Genomic DNA, 15,365 nt, shown 5'->3' with positions numbered 1-15,365 from the left:
GGTCAAAAGTTCACGAATATATTTATGTTGTGAGAGAAATAATCCTGTCCGGGTAGGAATTACTTCAATTCCCAAGAAAAAATGAAGAGAACCCATATCCTTAAGAGAGAACATGGCACCCAACTGTTTAATAATAGTGGCCACAAGTGTGGAACTATTTCCGGTAATGACAAGATCATCAACGTAAACCAGAAAATAACAGAGATTGGAACCTTGGCTGTAAATGAAGAGAGAGGGATCTGCTTTGGAATTATGAAAACCCAGCTGAAGAATGGCATTTTTGAGTGCTGTGTACCAAGCCCGTGGAGCTTGTTTAAGCCCATAGATGGCCTTGTTTAACCTGCAAACATGATTAGGTTTGGACAAATCTTTGAACCCTGGAGGTTGTGACATAAACACAGTCTCTATTAATTCACCATTTAAAAAGGCATTGTTGACATCCATTTGCCTCAAATCCCATCCATTCATAACTGCAATAGATAGAACAGCTCTGATAGTTGCTGGTTTAACTACAGGGCTAAATGTCTCTTTGTAATCAACACCAGGTCGTTGATTATAGCCCTTAGCAACTAGACAGGCTTTGAATTTATCCACTGACCCATCAGCTTTCCTTTTAACTCTGAATACCCACTTACAGCCCACGGGTTTACAATTTGATGGTGGTAAAATTAGGTCCCAGGTCCCATGTTTCATTAGAGCAGTGAGCTCATTGGACATGGCCTCACGCCAATGAGGTTGAGAAATGGCTTGACTCACACTCGTTGGTTCAATGGTTTGGGGAAGAGGATGTTTGGACATGGTATGTATTTGTTTTGGTTTGAAAATTTGGTTCATTGATCTTGTGGTCATGTTATAAGTGCGCAGGGAAGGATTATTTGGTTCTATGGGGTTTTGAAGAGTGGGATTTATGGGATTATGATATGGACTTGAGGAGGGCGCAACAATGGCAGAAGAACCCTCCGGAGGTGGCGATGAGGATGGCGCACTGGACGACGTTGATGGAGACACAGCAGCCTGCTCGGCATCGAAGAGAGGAAGAAATTTGTAAGATTCTTGAGAGTTAAAAGTTGTTATGGAAGGCTCGGTGTGGGACGGATTGGAGTGATGTTGATTTTCATCAAATAACACATGTCGTGAGATGAAGAATTTTTTTGTTTGAGGTTCAAAACACCTATATGCATTTTGAGTTGGTGAATAACCGAGAAAAATACAGGATTTGGATTTGGGCTGCATTTTATTTGAGTTATAGGATCGTGTGAGAGGATAGCAAATACACCCAAATTTTTTTAATTTCAAATAATTGGGCGTTTGACCAAAAAGGACTTCGAAAGGTGATTTTCCCTGGAGAAGAGGGGTAGGTTGTCTATTTATGAGGTAAGATGCTGTTTGAAAGGTATAAGGCCAATACGATAAATCAAGATTTGCATCATGAAGAAGTGTAAGGCCCGTTTCAACTAGATGACGGTGACGTCGTTCTGAGACACCATTTTGTTGTGGGGTGTGTGGCGCAGTGGTGTAGTGAGTTATGCCTTGAAGTGATAGATATGATTTTAAAGCGATGAATTCACTACCATTGTCGGAGTATAGTGTTTTGATAGGTTTCTGAAGCGGGTTTCAACAACCTTTTTGAAATGTGGAAAAATATTAGAAACACTGGATTTAGTGACCATTGGAAAAAACCATATATATTTTGTATAATGATCAACAAAGATAAGGTAGTATCGTGATCCATCAATTCCAGTATAACTAGCGGGACCCCACACATTCGTGTAAATAAGTTCAAGTGGCTCATGACTTTGAAGACTAGTGGCACGAAAGGAGTGTTGATGTGCTTTATTAATAGAACATGAAGTACATAATGAAGACAAGTTGTTATTCGATGAAATAGGAAGAGAAAAATTTTTGACAAGATGATGGACAATTTTATTAGAAGGATGCCCAAGGCGCTTGTGCCATCCGTCAATGGAAGTCCTTTCATGTACATTAGCAAATTTTTTTGATGTCATCGTTGATTCCGGAAAGGTGTAGATGCCATTGTTACATGCTCCTCTTAGTAGGATCGCCCCCATGATATTGTCCTTCACAAGAAAATGAAAAGGGTGAAATTCAATAAAGACATTTTTTTGTTTGGTGAGATGGTGAACAGAAATTAAATTTTTGCAAAGATTTGGAACACAAAGAGTATCATGCAATGTAAAAGTTCGGTGTGGAGAGTGCAAAGCCAAGGAACCAATGTGTGAGACTGCCAAACTTGAACCATCACCTAGAATTACTTCGTCAGTTCCATCATATTCGGAGTGAATAGAAAGATTGGAAAGATCACCCGTGATATTATGAGAAGCGGCCGAATCAAGCAACCAATTTTTCCCCTTTCCAGTAGAGGTTGTAGCACAATTTATGGAGACATTTTGTGAATGAAATTGAGGAGAGGACTTGGCAATGTGGCCTAATTGGTCACAAATTTGACATTTGGGTTGGTAACGTCGATTGGAATTGTTGGGCCGGCCAGAATTGTTGTAGCGACGTCCATCGCGCTGGGCTCCATTTTAGTTTCGGCTTTTACCAAAGCCTTGAGGCCCACGTTGAGTGCCATTTTTCTTGAAAGTCCATGGGTGACTTTCTCCTTGTACAGGCTGCTTCGTCTTCGTGTAGTTTGCAGAAACCACCAGGTTCTGCGTTGCAGATTCAAGACGCCTTAAATATGCCTCATGTCCAACCAAAAGGTCATGCAATTCCTCAAAGGACAATTATGATTCTCAGGCTCGAATGGGGGCAGCAATCCCCCAAAAATCTGGACCTAAACCATTCAATACATAGAGGGTTAGGTCATCATCCGAAATTGAGTGATCAATAATGGCTAATTCATCAGCCAAGGCCTTAGCAGCATGGAGATATTCTGTGATCGACCGATTTCCACGCTGGATCAATGTGAGTTCCTCCTTTAACTGCATAGCACGAGTTCTTGATCAACTCGCATACAAAGTTTTTAACTTCTTCCAAGCTTCATGAGAGGTTTTTGCCGTAGCAATGAGTGGGGTGATTGAAGGAGATGTGGAGGCTAGAATAGCACTCAGGATAAGTTTATCCCGTCGAACCCAATGGGTCTTACGCAGGTCATCAGCGGATGTACCAGCGGAAGATGGACACTGAAGAGTGCCTTCGACATAGTCGAGTAAATCATAACCAATAAGGAGTGCCTCAAATTGAGCACGCCATTGAGGGAAGGTGGAGGGAGTTAATTTTTCATTGATTTGGGAAGTGATATTGAGAGCTATCAGATGTTTTTCGGTTCCAGAAAGGGGTTGGGTATTGAGGTTAAAGTTTGAGGTTTGGTCGGAGGAGGAAGACATGGTGGTGACTTGGATCGGTGGTTCGTTAGAGATGAACGACTCAAACTTATTAAGAGGAGTGTCCCAATCCTTTATATATTGGTCATTATTTCGGTATTTTACCGATGTGGGATTATATTCCCTTAACATGCCCCCGCAAGATGGTGGCTCGTTTGAGTAGACCAATCTTGAAATCCGTGTGCTCATTTTTAGAGACTTAATTGGATCGAATCGCTCGTTGGAGCTTAATGGGCTCTGATACCATATAGAAGAACAGATTTTCTGTGTTTTCAATGAAGAATTTCCCACACTTTTTATTGATAGAATTTCTGTGTTATATACAAGTAATTGATGAGTTGATTTTGGAAATACATACATAGTAAGGCTGAATCTATGCTACTGTTATAATGTGTAGAATACAGACTTAGAAAACTGCTGTAAATATAAAATTGAATGGCAGTGAATGGCAAAAATTTATGGCAAAAATTTCCACATAATTTTAGGCTAGACATCAGCTGTTCTGGTTGGAGCAAAATCAATGCATGCTTCCCTTATAAAGAGAAAATATAATGAATGAATTTTTAATATTAAAATGCATCAACATTTCTCCTCTCATTTTAATATAAAACTGACATAAAGATTACCAAGCAGAGAGGGACTATTGTGCATTATAAAGGTATGCTATGCATTGAACTTCACTTAGTGAAATAGAGACCTTCATTCTAGAGACAATAGTATGCTTAGTATTGAACTATGACTACTTAAAGAAAATAAAGAATTACCGTCCACACATAATAATCCAGGTATTGACATGAACTTTATTAGCTAGCACATTATGGCCTTGCACTAATCCTAGTTTCATTAGCGTATTTCAAAATAAGCCCAATTCTCATAGGAAACGGCTTCATCTCCGCATTCACATAGGTGAAATCTATCAAGAGTGCTCCTATAATATTTGCCCCCTACTCATAAGAGCTATAGATCTTAAAATATTTTTATATTTTTAATTTTTGTTTTTTTATATATATATATATATATATATATATATATATATATATATATTTTAAACTTAACCTCCAAAAGCATTCATTTTTTCTATTCATAGTTTCAGGATCTCTAGTCCCAGGGTTGGGTGTCCTCATACGTGACTATTGTTTATATGGGCTTCAATCCCATCCCTCTCGATATGCTCCATACTCTTTCTCTTGACAAGACCTTTGTTAATAGATCTGCAAGAATATTACAAGATTTCGTGTAATCTACATTTATGATGCCATTAATTAGATAATATCTCATAGTACTGTGTTTTCTTCTGATAGGTCCGGATATACCGTTATAATAATGATTTTGTACTCTACCATTTGTTGCAGTGCTATCACAATGAATTAACACTGATGGAACTAGTTTTTCCCATGAATTTCACATAATAAATTCCTTAACCATTTGCTTCTTCACTTGCTAATGCCAAAGCTATAAGCTTAGCTTCCATGGCTGAGTTAGTAATAATGGTTTGTTTCTTAGATTTCCAACATATAGCACCACACCAGATGTAAAAATATAACAAATGGGAGAGAGAGAATCTCCTGAAAAAGTATTTCAATCGGGATCATTGAATCCTTCAAGTACAGCAAGATACTTACTATAAAACAAGTCATAATTTTTGGCACCAGATAAATATTTCATTAAAAGCTCTATGGTATGCCAATGACCTAATCCTGGCTTGCTAGTAAATTTGCTAAGCATTCCTACTACATATGCAATGCCAGGTCTAGTACGATCAGTTGCTAGTATGCTAACATATTCCTTTTGATTAATCACATCATTTTCATATTTAAAGGGAATAAGTGAACACTAGAATCAAAAGGAGTAGAGACATGCTTGCAATCATAATAATTATATTTTTTCAACATTTTGTAGACATAATGCGACTGACCAAGAACTAAAAGTAATTGGATCATACTCTCGGCCTCTATCACTTCTAAGTATTTTTTTTTTAATATCGAATTGATTTTCAACTTCTTGGAGGAAAACTTTGAATCTATCAAAATTATTACTTTTATTTTTCAATAAATAAATATAAGTATATTTTGAAAATCATCAATAAAGTGATAAAATATCTATTTCCTCCACAAGTTAAAATTCTTTCAAATTCACAAACATCGGTATGAATTAATTCTAACAATTCAGTACTTCTTTCAACACTTATATGAGGCTTCTTTGTAATTTTTGATTGACTGTAAATTTCACATTTTTCGAAATCATTTTTCAATCTTGGAAATAATCCTAAACTACTTAGGATCCCCACATATTTATTGTTTTTATGACATAAATGAGCATGTCAGAAATTCGCAGAAGAAAACATGTAAACAAAACGAAATTGTTTTTATTAATCTCAATATTCAATTTAAACATTCCGTCGCAGGCATCCCTTACCAACAAATAAACCTTTTTTGGCTATCACATGTTGATCAGATTCTATAGTCTATCTAAAGCCAGCCTTATTAAGAAGAAAAGTTGACATCAAATTCTTCCTCATTGACCGTGCATGTAAAATATCTTTCAAAGTTAGCATACATCCAAATGTGAATTTCAATTCAACCTCACCATTCCCAAAAATCTTGGTTTTTCTCGAATCACTAAGCATGATGTTTTTCTCTTCCTTGAAGGGAGTGTAATTCTTGAACCAATCTTTATCATAGTCGACATACCTATTGGCGCCATAATATGCCCACCATCCTTCAACATATTGTACCATGTTAATGTCTGTAATCATTACCACAAGTGACTCTTCGGTTGCATTAGCATGAGGAAAAGGTTGCTGTTTTCAAAATCTACAATTTTGAGCAATATGCCGTTTTTATCAGAGACAACATGCATCATAAATTTGATTTTGAGAAAAAGGGCCTTGGCTATTATTTTTTTGGTTCGGGTTTCCCCGATTGTGAGGTTTACCATAAATTTTCAAATTCTTCTTTTTTGGCTTCAATTGACTATTTCTATAAAAACTATTATTGGGTAAGTGATTATTTTCTACAATTAAATTTACCTTTTGTGTCAGAATGTCCATTGCTTTCTTGTGGCATTTGTGCATCTTGGCCTCTAGCTTTATCCTCTATATGGATGCGAGTGATCAAGGTCACCAGGGACTTCTCTTTCTACATATGGCGCATTGACTTTCGAAACTCTCTCTGTGATGGCGGTCGTTTGTCAATGGTTGCAGCCACAACAAGGTTGTCCCCAATTTTGATGCTTTCAAATCTAACATCTGCAATAGTCATTTGAAAATCTAGTGCTTGTTCTACCATAGATTTTCCATCCACCATTTGATAGCGAACGAAGCAATTAGCAGCATATTTCTTTGCTCCAGCTTCCTTAGTATCCTATTTATTCTACAAAGCTTTCCACATTTTCTTTACGAAGGAGTAAGTAGTATTGTAATAATCATAAGAATTATCTGCTAGGCAATTGAAGATATAACACCGACAATTATACTCATCTCTATTGTATTTTTCTACCTCCCTTGATGAGCTTGAAGTTCCTCATCGTTCATATTTTCAATAAAGGGCTTGTTTGGATTCTTTTCAATGAAGACGTAGGAGACTTTGAGAAGATTGAAGTAAAATATGACTTTGCTCTTCCACTACTTAAATTGAGCTCCCTTATAACAAAAGGGCTTATTGAGATCTCCGACGTTGTCAATAGGCTTCTCGAGTCCTAACTCCATTTGTTTGACTCTTCTTAAAATTGTTGGTGAAATTTCAATAATAAAAAAATGGAGTTATAAAGTGAATAGGAAAATAACGAAATCGAACAGACTGAGCCACAGATATCTTGCTCTCTTTTAGGAAATCCAAGCCTTCTACAATTGGCAAAACCTAAAACACGGTGCAGTAGAACTTCTCTATGACTTGTCTCCTTCAGGATACAATAATTAGAATATTTGTTATATGGCTCAACAAATTCTGCACAAATAGTTGAGCTCAAAACTCCACTAAAAGAGAAACTCTTCTTTGCTCAATAATCTCTTAAGGAAAATGAGTGAGAATGTAAGGAGAAAAGTTAAAAGAATTGTGATTGTTGTGGTGTTCTTGAATGGCCAAGGAATGATACATCACAACAAAATAGGCCACCCAAAATTAAGATGTATCATAAACACATGAACCTTTTTCACCTTTCATTTTTCAAACCTCAAATCTCTTCACTTTCCTAACTCTAAAAACCTAAAAACTTATTAAAAGAAAATATAATGAATGAATTTTTAATATTAAAATGCCCAATAGGTTGTAAAATTACGAAGGTTTTGTTTTTCTCTGTCGTTGCTGCCTCTTCCTTTATCTCTCTATCATCTCTCATTTCTTTGATTTTAGATCCTCTTTTCCAAAGAAGAAACCCTAACAAAATCACATAACATCTTCTCCATTTTAAATCCAACAATAGGTTGTAAAATCGTAGAAGTTTTGTTCTCCTCTATCGTTGCTACTATGGACTTGCACATTGCCTTGAGATCGGAGGTCTGGATGGCGACTGCGGTGGAGGTAGAGTATTGGAGGAAGAAGTTTTAGTATGTGAATTTTCTTCGATTTTCCTCTCTTTCAACAAAAATTCCTTAATTTTTGCATTTTTTTAGTGTGTTTGAGTGTGTTTTTAGAGTGTAGGTTTTCTCGATTTCCCCCGATTTTCAATAAAAACTTCACAAAATATAAATAGTTTGATATTAGAGGATAAAAAGTCTCTATTTCTACAATTGTTTTGCAATCCCCCAAGTGGATTTGCAACTTTTGGGCAGTAGACTATTAGTGACATGAGATTTGTGATACACAATTTGCATTTTGTATTTCTTTTATATTTTTCTCCTTTCGGTAGTTGTATTTGTTTTCTTCAGGTCAATGGGTTGGCAACTATTCGGTTCGATCAAAATCATCACGAACCACCAATTTTTTAGCCGTATCATAACCACGTAAGTTGGTTCGGTTAGGCTTGGCTTGGTTCGGGTGGTTAATAACCACAAAAATAAATTAATTTATAGGTCCAGCCGTCAAATTAGAAAAATAATTTATGAAAAAAACAGTCAATGAAAACAAAAACACAATACTAAGCCAGTTTAGTAAGCAATATCCCAAATGAAAATGCAAACAACATTTCAATTCTCAAAGGAAAAATTTGAATTTAATAGACAATATTATCGACTTAACAATACTAAACAACAACCTTGTCCTTTGATCCTTGTGCGTCGAACTTGATTCCTACTCAATAACTTAAAAGCTCCAATTTCAATTCATATTTAATCTTCATTCTTCCCCATAACTCTTACTAGCATAGGTCAAACTCAAAGTTGATTCCTATATAGTAAATAAGAAATGTAAGTAGAGTAATAATACAATCATACTACCTAATTCAAAATGGTCTTAACCAAAGATTTAAACAAAAAAATATGTACTGCTTCGTCAAAGTACTCCTCACTAAACCTTGGACAAGCTCCTGAGTATGATGAAGGAGCAGAATTTTCTACACACAATAGAGAAAAAATTAGTAATAAAAGAAAGTTGATGAATAACAAATATAAAAAGAATAATGGAAAGCCCATGAATCGAGGCATTAAAATCAAATACTATATCCACCCCATTGCGCCATCGGTTCCGTTTTTTCGCCTCATTCAGTTTGATTAACTGTGATTTTCGATTTTGACAATTTGAATTGCCATCCCTAGATCAATGGTAGAAAAGTTCTTAAATAGTTGAGTTATTTAATTTGCTTTTAAAACTTAAGTTCCATTTGTAAATAAATGGTCTTCTTACACTACTTAGTTATTTATTATTTCCTACTGTGTTGGTCCAAAATTGGAATAGGAAATTGCTATTTACATTCGTGTTGCTTATGGTGGTCAATGCTCCGGACCACCACCCCGACATGAATTTTTTGAACTCAAACTCGATAGTGTGACATTTTTTTTTCTTGGTGAGATCTTGCATGCATCCTTTTCATACTTTATTAGCATTGGATACTTTTGATCTTGTGATTTAAGAGGTGATCCAAAATGAGACTTCATATGAGAACCAGATTTTCATGGAATTCTGGTGAATTTGGTAATTTTCCGGAGATCTTACATGCATCTGCATTCATATTAAACTGTATATTTGTGATACATTGAGTAATATTTTGGTACTTGTATATGCTGTTTATTGCTTTGATAACTGTTGGTGTGAATCTTATAATTGATTATCATAAACCTGCAATTATTTTGTGTATTCCATTTTTTTTTTTCAAGTAAACTTGTCATTTTTCAAAAGAAAATCATTTTGGAGCATGACTTATTTCTACATTGGCTGATTTAACACTGTACATTTATAGTTTGAAGTAGATGAACACGTCATCTTTGGTTCAATTTATCATAATAACAGAAAAATGGAAATTTTGCATACTTTTTGCTGCAAAATGTATCTTTTAAGTGTATTTTTTAATGTGCTCCGTTGTCTCCATACAATAAATAAAAGAGAAGACTTCTTTATTATTCATAAGGCGTCATCAAGACATCATGATGACGTCATATATGTGAGTATTAATTTTTCTTTTATTTTATTTATTTATTTATTTATTTATTTTTTAAATCTCTATCTTTCAGGACACTTCTTCCATTCTCCTTTCTTTCTCTATTGGCTCTTATTTCTGTGATTTTAGGTCCCATTTTCCAAATACAAATTTCTAAAATATCACAAAATATCTCCTCCATTTCAAATCAAATAATAGGTTGTAAAATCATAGAGGTTCTGTTCTGTTTTTATATATTGTTGATGCCAAGGACTCGTACTTCGCCTGGAGATCGGAAGTCTAGATGGTGACGAAGGAGGAGCACAGTGCTGAAGAATGAAGTTTTAGTATGTGGATTTTCTCTCATTTTCCTCTTTTAGCAAAATTTCCTTCATTCTTGTTTCTTTTTTGTGTTTGAGTGTGTTATCGTACGTAGGTTTTTTTAATTTTTCCGGAGTTTCAACAAAACTCCATATTTCTTGATTGTATTGTTTGTTCTGGTACATGGTTTTTCTCCATTTTTTTCTTTGAACATAAATCCCATAATTTTTTACTCTTCTATGAAAAATTGAAATATCACTTACTACAACAAAAAAAGCTTTTTGTAACGTTCAAAAAAATGTTGCTGTAGACCTTTTGCAACGTTTGGACGTATATTGCAAATTTCAATGTTGTTGTAGAATGGAAGGATACGACAACATTTTTTAAACATTGCCGTAGGCACTTACAGAAACGCTTTTTAAACGTTGCGGTAAGTATCTACGGCAACGTCATTTTGACGTTGCCGTAGATACTTACCGCAATGTTTAAAAAAAGTTGTCATAAGTGTTTTGCAACATTTTTTTTTATACAGTAATTTATGTAAATTGACTCGCAAAATTGAAAATGACAAATTTTGTAATTGCATAAAAATTGATAATTTCATTACATATTTTTGAATACACGTGCAAGGCAGTGCTATAGTATAGTTGGCTACTTAATAGCGTGGATATACAAAAAAATTTGTTTGCGTTAAGCATTAGTTACATAAGATTTAAACCCTGAATACACAAAAGATAGGAATTCCTTTCAGCATTGTAAAACTCCTCTTCATCGGAACCTTTCTCTTCATTAGAAACACAGCTCCAACTTCATCACTCATTTGGGTAGAATTTCCTTAACAAACAATATAGGAAAGTTAGTATTTGGAAATTTCTAGTTTTTGAATTTAAGAATGACGACATTGTCTGATATGAAGAACTTCTTTAATGACCTTAGGAAGATCTATATATATATATATCATACACCAAAAGGAAGAACAAAATCCTATATTACATAAAACACAACAACAAATTCCTACATTGACTAATCATACATTCATATTTACCGAATAACTCAACCAAGGCTGTAATTGAGATTTTGAGACCCAAGCTGAACTTTTAAGTTGGGCATTTATGTAGTTAAGGAAAGGTCCGTGGTCTCCTGAAGAAGACGAAAAACTTATAAAGCACATAACTAAATATGGACATGGATGTTGAAGTTCTGTCCCTAAACTAGCAGGTAATAACTTTATTTTTCGTTAGCCATTTTCGATTTTATTTTCGTGTTTTTCGTTTCTGATCACACTGTTGTGCGATAATCTTGAAGGGCTTCAACGGTAGGGAAAGAGCTGTAGGTTAAGGTGGATTAATTAATTAAGGTCTGATTTGAAAAGAGGGACATTTTCTCAGGAGGAAGAGAATTTGATTATTGAATTGCATGTAGTTCTTGGAAACAGGTATATAATTTTGAATTATCCTGCAATTTCTTGCATGTTTAATTTGAATTTTCTGAAATATTAAGGCTGTTTAATTCAAACACTTGCAACATAAAGGGGCAGCAGCAGTAGGTAAAATGTATACCAGTTTCCAACTAAAAAAGATTAAGAGCCTAAGGAATTTCTATCACTATCATATATCTTCCTCTAGAATTTGGTTGGGCAGAAAGTACTGGTCCATGTGAAAGTGGAAGGATAACAAATGAAAGGGCAGTAATTTTTATTGTTTATATGGAATGAAAACTGGGAGGAAAAGAACAGTTATTTTTCATCTCTCATATTTTCTTCTTTTCCTCTCATTTTCCACCCCTATTCCCAGCCAGATGAAGGAAAATAGTTTTGTTTCCTCGAAGGACAGAAAATCCATATTGCAATTATCCGTCCCTCCTCGTTTTCCATCCTTTCATCCAAGCATAGCCTTAATATAAATCTGACAGCATATACTACATATAACAGCCAAATAAAGTGGAGTACAATCTATTAACTAGAAAAGAAACACCACTTAATATATATGCTCGTGGCACTGACTAAAGTCTAATAAACACAGAAAACTACAGGATACAATGAGTAGTGGATTTTTCTTTGTTTGGTATATAAGCTTAAAGCATTCACTAAAGAAGCATAATTTTATAAATGAAACTACGATTCCACTCAATTAACTGAACGATTCATAAAAGTAGAGTATAAACTAATGATTATCTGCCATATCAAGAGACTTACAGCATATCTAGGAATGTCAACTTTCTTTGTATCACGACTATCGCCAAAGGTATTATTGTGTTGCAGAAGAGAGAGAGAGAGAGCGGGGGAATTCAAACATGAGACATAAACATAGAAAATGGCACTATTGATGGTTATGGTATGAAAAGAAAATCATATATATAGAGGCAGCACAAATGCAATCACCCGAGTTATTAATGACAACAATAGGCACAAATGCATGATCTTTCACAATCTGCCAAAGCCTTCACAATACCTTCACAATCTGCCAAAACTTGGGCCTCTTGTCCGGTTGCACAGACCAACATTGATCAATCAACGCCCTCATGGAAAGGGGACAATAATCAGGGATAGCAAGTCTCAAATTCTGAAAGAACCCAAACAGAGTTTGTTTTAAAAATTAAATAGCACTAAAATACATATTTTTAATTTTGTAACAAACGGGGGGAATGAGAAGTTGCTCATGTATCACTATGATATCCAACAAATAATTCAATCCCATGGCTTCCATGAATATCCACCACATTAACCAAATCCATAAGCAGCACCCGAGTACTCTTATTTTAATAAATTTTAGCTAAAGGTGTAGCAAACATGACTCTTGCTGTGAATCGCTTGTATCTATACTTGGCAATTTAAAAATCCTGGCATCACTATGTAATCCTTGTATTGTTTATATATTCCATTTCCAAGGAAAAAGGCATAAACTTAATAATACCATCTAAAATATCAAAAAAATATCAAAAAGTGGGAGCTAACAACTACTGAAATGAACTAGTAAGGCCAAATAATTGACAGAAGCACTCATGGAAAAAAAAGCCCATCTCTAAAACATGACCAAGAAAACTGGAGTTTTAAACCATAACAAACCTGCACCAATTTGAAGTACGAACGTTTCAAATGAAAAGGGCATTCCACGACAATAGTATTTAAATATAACAGATAGACAAATGAAACAACAAAAAATCTTACCTTGTTCACTACAGCAACAAAATGACCCTCTGTCTATTATATATGAAAGAGTAACCAGCAGTGAAAGCAATAGCCAATAATAGAAATGGGATAAAGAGGTAGGAGGGAGGTAACCAGAGGCAGAAGCCCTCTCAGTGAACGAGACATGGAAAGCCCAGATGAGATAGGAGGGAGGCTGCAAGAGACGAGTTAGGATTAGGGATTTGCAAAGCGGGGAAATGAAGTATTTGAGTAGGGATGCGAAAAGCCTTAAGAAATGAAAGTAGAAAAATAAAAATTTTAGAGAGAAATAGAAAATTTTTAGTGGGAAATGAAAATTTAAGTAGGAGGAAAATTGCGTGAAGTTTAGAAAAATGGTAACTATTAATAATTTTTTTTTTTTTACTTAAAAGTTTATCAACAAATTTTCTACATTGGTAATTATTTTATTCTTTTTTTTTTTAACAGAAATATCCATCAGTGAATTTGTTGGTAAATTTTTTAATTTTTTTTTACCAACGGATTACCATTGGAATAATACCAACGGAAGACTTCTGTTGGTAATTTTGTCGGTAATTTAATATATAATTTTTAAAAATGATAAAATAATAATTTTTAAAAGATAAAGCATTTTACAACGTTTATTAAACGTTGCAAAAGTTAGACTTTTCGCAACGTTCGAAAAACGTTGCAAAATATATCCATTTGCAACGTTCGACAAACGCTGCAAAAAATAGCATTTTGCAATGTTTTTTAAACGTTGTAAAATACTAGACTTTTCACAATGTTTGCCGAATGTTGCAAAATGCTAGACTTTTCGCAACATTTGCTGAACGTTGCAAAAAGTATCCTTTTGCAACGTTCAACGTTAAAACAACGTTGTGAAAATAAAATTGACAACATTGTTGCCAAAACTCAATTCCATGAACTAATTGCAACATTCACTTATTAAAATATTGCAATAAATCTCTTTTGCAACATTTAACTACCGAATGTTGCCTTTTATATGTTGCAAATGATTATTTTTGGTGTAGTGACTTCTAACACAATTTCGTTTACTAATGAAATTTGACGATAGATGAACTTCTAATATGAATCTTTGTTCATGAGAACCATATATTTCTTTTGTTACTCTCATAAAGTAGTCTCATTTGTGCTAAAAAAATATCATATTTCCTAATCCCTATGCACTTTGAACCATAAAAAATGCTAGGGATATTGAATTTTTATAGCTATATTTTGTTTTCTTCACATCAATCGGAACGAAGTGTTGGGAATTTACTTAAACATGTACAGCGGAATTAAATAGTTTCAATTCCCATTCAGGATTCAACTTTGTATTTAGATAAGAACTGTGATGAGAAATATACCTTTTTTTTCTTGATTTTGCAAACTTTTTTGCGTTATTCTTTTCCAGCAACTTGAATCTGCCTCCCACAGCTATCCAATTATCCAGCCTCCAATGAAATCCACATAGAGAATAGACTGCAGTTGCTAGGGTTTTTCCTCTTATGCCAGCAAGAATAATGAAAACCTTATGGATCTCAAACCCTAGCCATGTATTTATATAAATCCAAACGGGCTCGGCCCCGCCTGGTCCAATATTTAATTAATCCATTTAATTAAATCCGGTCCGTGAATTAATTAATTCAATTAATTAATTCGGGAATAGAAATAACAAATTCAATTAATTAATTTATCCAATGATTGTTAAATTAATCAATTGGGAATTTGCAATCTTCCAATTATCTTTTGTGTGCGACCCATTAGGTTCCCGATCACGATACTTAACGACGTGAAATATTATTTTTGATCTAATCAAAACTGATAAATTAAACACCATTTTAATTTATCACAAATTCACACTCACCGTCCCAGATTGACATCTAGCAATATATCAGGACAATACATGTGACGGGAAATGTCACATGGTATGACAAAATCAAAATCGTTAGTTTACCGTGAAACTATAATCCCTTCGTCAATATGATCCGATCAATTACGAGATATGAAATTGTGTCAATCTCGATCATCGATCATATCTT

The 15,365-nt window shown here is 34.5% G+C and overlaps 1 long non-coding RNA gene across 3 annotated transcripts; it reads right to left on the bottom strand.

The window, feature by feature from the left end:
• Positions 1–10,733: 10,733 nt before the first annotated feature.
• Positions 10,734–13,622, bottom strand: LOC111409756. Of its 3 annotated transcripts, none has more exons than XR_002705517.1 (3): positions 13,342–13,622; positions 12,370–12,736; positions 10,734–11,009 (listed from the first exon to the last, which is right to left on the bottom strand). It is a non-coding gene; the product is annotated as an uncharacterized LOC111409756 (long non-coding RNA). The 3 variants fall into 3 exon arrangements; XR_002705523.1 differs by having other exon boundaries at positions 12,626–12,736; positions 13,342–13,618; XR_002705516.1 differs by lacking the exon at positions 10,734–11,009 and having other exon boundaries at positions 12,130–12,736; positions 13,342–13,617.
• Positions 13,623–15,365: the final 1,743 nt, after the last annotated feature.

This window comes from Olea europaea, chromosome 2 (genome assembly GCF_002742605.1).
Source record: "Olea europaea var. sylvestris chromosome 2, O_europaea_v1, whole genome shotgun sequence".
Classification (NCBI taxonomy): Eukaryota; Viridiplantae; Streptophyta; class Magnoliopsida; order Lamiales; family Oleaceae; genus Olea; species Olea europaea.
Note: the sequence above shows the minus strand (reverse complement) of the source record. Positions and strands in the feature narration are given on the sequence as shown.